The following is a 7,792-nucleotide window of genomic DNA, read 5'->3' on the forward strand; positions in this document are numbered from 1 at the left end:
TGTATTAAGCTTACATTTGAATATGGAGAATATTTTCATAGAGAAATGTTTCACAACCTTTGAAACCTTTTAAAACCTTTGAAATAATTATACTTTCCTGAAATTAAAAGTTATATGAATCTTTGGAGTTTGATTTTTTTTTTTTTACTTTCAGTTTCAAGGCTAAAATGCAGTTAGGGTGTAAATTAGAAGGTTCAGAAAGCAAGTTGAGATGAAATGCTTTATTAACATGTCATAATATACCGTCATTTACTGTCATAATATACCACATTTACTCTTCTGTATTCAACCTATAATACATCAAGGTTACATGTAACCTGTTTATAGATTTGCAAAATATGGTTATGTGTGTTGATTTGAAAATGACAAAGGCATAGTTCATAGTGGTCGTGTTACTGTACAAGTCATGACATTTCTGGAAAATTGTAGAAAGGAGGGCCAAGTCATGAAATATTGCGGAATATATTTATTTTCCATCAAGTATTTTTATTAGGTTTTTTCATGTATTACACAAATTAATATTTTGGTACTTGATTTACAAGGAATTAAGATTCCTGGATTCATTCATTCATTGATTTATTTTTTCCCCATTAAAGAACAAAGTTTGCCAAAAGTTTGTTGCCTCTGCCTACCTCTTCCAGAACTCTTAAGTATGCATGATTACATGTGCTACCTGTCAGTTTTTTGTAATGCCCCGCTTTAATCTGGGGCTTCCTGGGCACTTCTGATGTACTCTAATATTTCCTGACATTTTTACTTCATATGGCAATTATTATTATTTATGTTAATGTTTAATGTGATAATAAATATGTTTAATGCAATAAGCTGCCTTATTTGTAAAATAACATTTATATTCAGTCTTTGGAATATACTGTATTGAGTATTGGAGAAGTTGCTCACAGAATGAAACCTATTTATGCCAAGCTGTTTTCGGGAGCTTTGTCCTAGAGTGCCAGCAATCTAGACCATTGTTGATGATTTTTGTACAGCCACAGCATATTCTGTGTTATAGCTATGAACACATACAATGGCTCGATTAAAAGGTGAGACTTTAAGCTCTCGGTGGGTGCAAACCGTGTATTTCTACACGCCTCTGTTCCTGAGAAATCCCAAGCTAAACAGTGGCTAGTTTTCATCAAAATCGCTGTTTTTTTCTAGAAATGGAGATATAACGTCTTTCATGAAATATGAAGTGTTGCTGTTACTTACTTGTGTAAACTTTTCCGGGAAGTGATCAGCGAGACCTGGCGAGACTGCCACCTAGTGATAGACCCACGAAAATGGCCTGGTTTTGACCTGACGTGCATGCATCACTGATTCGACCCAAAGCGGCAACAGAGTTATGATAAAATGTCCAGATTGTGCGTTTTCATGAGTTTTCGATCGTCATATATTTCATTTCCATTCATCACAGAGTTCCCAAAATCACATATAAGGTGTGTTAGAGTGTTTAGTTTCGTAATTAAAAAAAAAAGCTAAAAACTTAATATTACGTTTTTGGCACTCAACGCATGGGAAGGAAAAACGTAATATTACGTTTTTGGCACTCAATGAGTTAAGGTATGAATTGTAATAATTTAACTGGCACAAATACCTTACCCTTTTAGATACTACTTTTTTCTATTTACTGGCACCCAACAATTCATATTTAGCTGAATTTAACAAGAGGTAGACTGGGACATGGCAGTAGTGACCCTTGCAAAAGGTCGACGGTGCATCCCATGGGCAATGAGGTGGTAGTTGTGTGGCTAGTGAAAGCCTCAGGGAGATCTTGGTATTCAGGTGGGATATTGGGGTCTCCCACTTCTAGACTTTCAATGGATTGCACTGGCCCTGACAGGCTTGGGACCTGGCAATCCCGCTGCTGCTAGACAAGAAGATTTAAATTAAAATTTGAACTGCTTGCTTTTCATTAATAGCACTTTTGTTTAGGCTTCCGAAGTGTGTTTATGAAGTGTGATGTAGCTGCCTCTTTCTTTTTAAAGTATATTTTTTGGGCTTTTTGCCTTTATTCGTATAGGACAGTGAAGAGTGAGACAGGAAGTGGGAGAGAGAGATGGGGTGGGACCGGGATATGACCGCAGGTTGGATTCGAACCTGGGTCCCCGTGGGCACTTGGACCCGTATATGGTATGAGCGCTGTAGCCTGTTGTGCCACAGCGCCCCCTAGCTGCCTCTTTCTAAATAAAACATTGGGTAACACTTTACAATAAGGGTACACAATTAAGCATTAGTTAAGTATTAGTTAAGCATTAACAAACACTTTTGACCCTTCGCTAAGTCTCGCCCCCCTTAGTTACTGTTGTAAGTCCGACAACCTCGGACCGGAGTTAACTAGAACTTCAATGATAGGTAGATTCTAGCTGTAAGTCTGTCTGTAAAAGTTACATCCCAAGAGGCTCTTTTGGAGAGTTAATTTAGATTTCATTAAGAATCCGTCAAAAGACAAGTAAAGTCATGTCCTGATACTCATTTGTTAATGCTTACTTAGCATAACTTCACTAGTAATATGCATGTTTTCAATTGAAGTATTTAAAGGGTACATGAGCTATGATGTTTAGATGTACATAACCCCCCTCTAAGGTGCTTAAACTGCCAACAATATGGGCATGTGGCAGCAGCGTATATGGGAAAAATAAGGTGCAGTAAATGTTGTGGTGAACACAAATATGATGAATGTGAAGAAGGGGCAAGGAAAAAATTTTGCAATGCAATTGTAGTGGGGAGCATAGTGCTGCGTATGGTGGGTGCCAGGTGTACAAGCGAATGCAAGAAGTGCAGAAGGTTAAAGTGTGTCAAGGAATCACATATGCAGAAGCAGCCAAGAAAGTACCAAAAGCGTCACCAACTACAGTGAACAAGAGTAAAGACAATGACGGATGTGTAGAGTGTGACAGGATTCAGGAAGAAACTTTGATAGTGAGCAAAATGGGCTTTGTGCTTTTCATGGCAGAAATCATTAATTGCTCAGCCCAGACGACTAGTAGGATTGAAAGGATTAAGATTATAGTAAAAACTGCTGAGAAGTATCTGGATGTGAAAGGGTTACAGTCGGAAAATATTAGAGAAACCCTTGAGGAGACTCAACAATCACAGTCATGGGTTGCATCCTCTTAATGGTGTTAACAATACTCCAGTGGAATGCCAGGAGCAGGCGTGTGCGGTCCATATGGGCAGGTGGGGCAACAAACTACCTGAAGCATCCTCCACAAAAAATAGTTCCTCAGTAAATCATTGCTCCAAGTAGTGCTGGGCGGTATGACCAAAAATGTATATCACGGTATTTTTCAAAATTCTTACGGTTTCACGGTATATGACGGTATTTTTTTTTTCATGCATAATCAGATGTTCACAGCATTTTCTACAGGTTGAGAGAGGAATTGCTGCAGAACATTGACTAAGGATGGTCTATTTTACTGTCATGATGTAGAATAACTCCACACTAGTGGTAATGATGTTTTGCATGGCCCCAGAAAATGATGCTGTTTACAAAGAGCCACTCATGAAAAATCTAATCAGAATGCAAAGACAATTGCAGTCAAAATACATAACTTTTACTGTGCAAATTTCACAAACATCTTATATAACCAATAAAACGTATAAAACCAATACAAAAAGTAGTGCAACTTGCAATAATTATACTTTTTTGAAAATTATACAATTTAAAATAAAACCTCTCTGCTAATATGCTTACTCTGTCAAATAGGCCTATCAGAAACATGCCTTATTGTTATTGTGTGGTTTGCATGACGTTAGTGGTAGGCTAATGTTAACTTCATGTGGATGTAGATGTCTTGTTAGCCTGCCATGAGCTTCGGTTCAGTTCGCTAGGCAAAACATTAACAAAAAAGTTCATTTTGGTGCACTGATGACAGTCAGGATCATTTCTAACTAGCCAGCTAGAATTGCTCAGTTCATGTCTATAACATGCTTTACTTGCTACCTGGATAATTTCAGCGAATTATTCTTAAGGTGAGATGAATGATAAGATCATTAAACTTCACTGTGTTCGGTGGGTTGCTAACTAACGACATCACCTACTAGCCAGCTAGTTACAGCTGTTGAACAATCTCAATAGAATTTTCGTGACGGTAAATCCCTTTCAACGCAGTATCATTTAACGTTTTTTCCTTAACTAAAGAAACAATTTAAGGTATTCTGTGCAACACCCTTAAATAAACCCCTTACCTAAGGATAAATTAAGCCTTAAGGGTCATACTTCAGGGGAAAAACTTAAGGTGTTTTGTGTTTACCCTCACTATGCCTGCCTCGCAGTCGCACCATGCGTGCGTGTGAAAAAAGTCCAGTCTGAAACACTGTCGCGCGGCGCAGCGTTCCAAACGTTGTGTAGCCTAATCAAATACACCGGTATGGCAGTATATTAAAAATTCATATCATAACGAAAATAAACACCGGTTTATGGTGTGAACCGGTATACCGCCCAGCACTAGCTCCAAGTCTATTTTTATCTGTAGTTTCTGTAGGCTTTCCAACTATTTTTTGTCTATTGACATCAACTTTTGGATGATGGTGGCGATTCTCGTTGAGTTTAATGTGTCATGCAATGTTGGGGCAGGGCACCTCGACGATCGCATTCCTCCATATATTTATCGCATAACCCTGGCGGCTTCAATAAGGATTGCCATCTGCGCTAAAAGACGCCTGTATGGGGGGGACTTCCGGGTCATGGCTGAGTGAAGACGTGTTTTAGAACGCTCCTCAGAATTTCCATATTATTGTATATTTTCTACAAAACAACCACGACTATTGGGTGTACTCGACAAGATAAGTAACTTACTTAAGTGTTGTGGTCAAGACAAGATGAGTAAATCTACAAGAACCAAAGCTACTCAAGAACAGGGGAAAACTAGCCCACAAGCTAGCAATGACGGCTTACCGATTAGCCACGCTTATCTCAAGGGGCTATTGGATGAGGTTCGGTCGGATGTATTAGCAATGAAGGAGGAAATTTTGTCCGAGCTCAAAAATACAGTCGCCACACTGAATGTCACAGTTGCTACACATGGTCAGCAAATCCAAGACTTAGAAGAGGGTCTTACTACAGTGGACAGTAAAGTTTCAGACCTGGAGAGAAACTACACTGACCTGATGGCAGAAACAGGGAAACTGCGTTCAAGGCTGGATGACTTGGAGAATAGATCACGCAGACAAAATATCAGAGTCATAGGTCTGCCTGAGAAAATTGAAGGTCCCCAGCCCTCCGTTTTCATCGAGACCTTGTTGGTGGAAGTGTTCGGGGTAGACAACTTTCCTAAGCCGCCGGAGGTTGACCGGGCGCACCGCTCTTTACGTCCACTGGATCTGTCCAAACCCCCGAGGGCAATGATCGTCCGACTCCACCATTTCCGAACGAAAGAGCTGATCCTCCGCCTCGCCTGGCAACGCTCCGGGCAGCTATCTTACAACGGACACAAAATAAGTTTCTACCCAGACCTTAGCGCTGATTTGCTCCAGAGACGCGCTGCTTTCATGCCGGTTAAGAAGCTGCTACGAGAGGCACATCTGAAATACTCCCTGGTTCATCCCGCGACGCTGCGTTTCACATTCAACGGAGCAGAGCAGAAATTCAAGTCGCCGCTGGAGGCCAGCACGTTCGTTAAAGAGCATATCACAAACCGACAGGCTTCCACCACAGGGATATCCTCTTGTCTTCCAAACATAAACAATAGTTTCCAACATAAACAGTAATTCTGAGGCACTCAAAAGGAATATAAATTAAAAAGCCTTTATTTTAAATTTGGCTATCCATTAAAAACATGCCAACATGTTTCGGCCTCTGTGGCCTTCTTCAGGGCAAATTCAAAATGGCAGTCCGTAGGCTGCATGCTCTATGTCTGCATGTGGTCACATGACCTAGAAGCACAGGTGTTCATCTGCACAGGTGTTACCTGGCAGAGTGCAATTACAAGTTACTTTAGTAAAGACAAAAATCACATTCACAATATTCTACCAATTTCCACATCAAGATACAGTTTAAAATATCAATATAAATGAACATGTATAGTAACAGGTTACATTATATAAAACAAGTTACACATACGGGTTACATTGTGAAAATATTTCATTTCATGTTACAGATACAGGTTACATTGTGGAAAAGATTTCATTTCATATTACAGATACAGGTTACTTTGTGAGAAAGATTTCATTTCATGATCTAATAAATATGTGCAGTTTCAGATGTTAAATGATTTTGCACTTTCAACATTTCACTACTGTCCACATTGTCCACATCAAGATACACTTTACAATTTCAATATAGATACACATACATAGCAAAACATTGACATGTGTATAGCCAGTTACAAAAAAGGAGAAAAATATATAATATGAAATTAAATCTTTTCCACAATGTAACCTGTATCTGTAACATGAAATGAAATGAAATATTTTCACAATGTAACCCGTATGTGTAACTTGTTTTATTACAGGGCTTTGAACCGATTTTTTTTCCCAATCGGTTTGTTCCGAACAGAAACGGAATTATAACGTTTCCGGTTATGAGTTCCACCAATAAATTGACGTTCCCGAACCGGTTAGAACAAAAAAATACTGTTCCCGGAACGGTTAATTTCGTTCCTGTCAGCTGTTTAATGCTATAGAATTATGTCACATCTTTCTCATCCAGCTTAAACCAAATGTAATAATATTACAACCATTATTACATAATAATGACTATATTATTATTAATAATAATAATAATTAAATAGGCCTACAATTATTTCAAATGTGTAGTTTATTGTTAAAAGAGAAAATTTCCACACAAACGTAACGACATTATTAAGACACATGGTTATGTCACTCGGGCAACAACAAATTGCAACTGTCGTCGGGGGAAAGGCCATCCAGTAGGCCTAATCAGGGGCGCCTGCAGGAATTAATGCTATGGTACACACACCCATCACCTCCCCGCAAAAGAAATAATCACTCGTGAACAATATTTGTCCGTTTTAGGTCCGTGCATTGGTCAGCAAAAAAGTAGCCTACATAACATAACAACATCCACATGCAATAATACAACGACAATGTCTACAATGACCTATTCATTTGGACAACTTGATACAGCCCTATACAGGCTAAAGTTACCTTTAGTTTTGTTCTAGCGTAACGTGACGTCTGGCTTTAGCGCAGTCTAACGTTCTGACAAGCACACCAATTGCCTACCTTGCCCATCTGGAATAACTCCTAGCTTTGCTGCCTCCATCCTTTCTGTTTTCGTTGTTTAAACTTGTGATATCCATGATGAGTATTGAGTTAGTGAATTAGCTCAACATTGTGTGCTGATAACCATATATAGATAGCCGAGTAAAAGAAAACAACAAGTAGCCTATTGCGTGTCTGCGTGCGTATTCTCTCTCCTGCTCAAACAAAATGCGTGCACGTTAATTTTGAAGTTCACTAACTTTACGTAATAGATGGTAAATAGCCCAATGGCATGCAGCTAAAGGGATACTGTGCATATTTGGGAAGGTATGGTAGGCCAATTTGGTGTGAATACACACACACAAGGGAAATGTTCTGTTGTTGAGTAGCTTGATGGTACGCACAGTGCGTACGGACGTACACCTGCAGGCGCGCCTGGGCCTATGTCGCTAGTCCATTATTAACGTGGAGTCGACAAATATAGCTATTGATATTGTGTTTGGAATGAGCGTTTTAATTAACGATGGATCGTAATTCACCTCTTATTTAAGATGTGGAGTGGAGACTTTGTAATCCATCGCTCTCTCTCCATTCAGTGAACCTCAGCCGTCATGGTAACATGCGCAGG

The sequence above is a fragment of the Alosa pseudoharengus genome, unplaced genomic scaffold (assembly GCF_046254945.1).
Source record: "Alosa pseudoharengus isolate Yale_2024_CS ecotype anadromous, Long Island Sound unplaced genomic scaffold, YU_APseudo_1.1 YU_APseudo_1.1_scf_23, whole genome shotgun sequence".
NCBI classification, from domain to species: Eukaryota; Metazoa; Chordata; class Actinopteri; order Clupeiformes; family Clupeidae; genus Alosa; species Alosa pseudoharengus.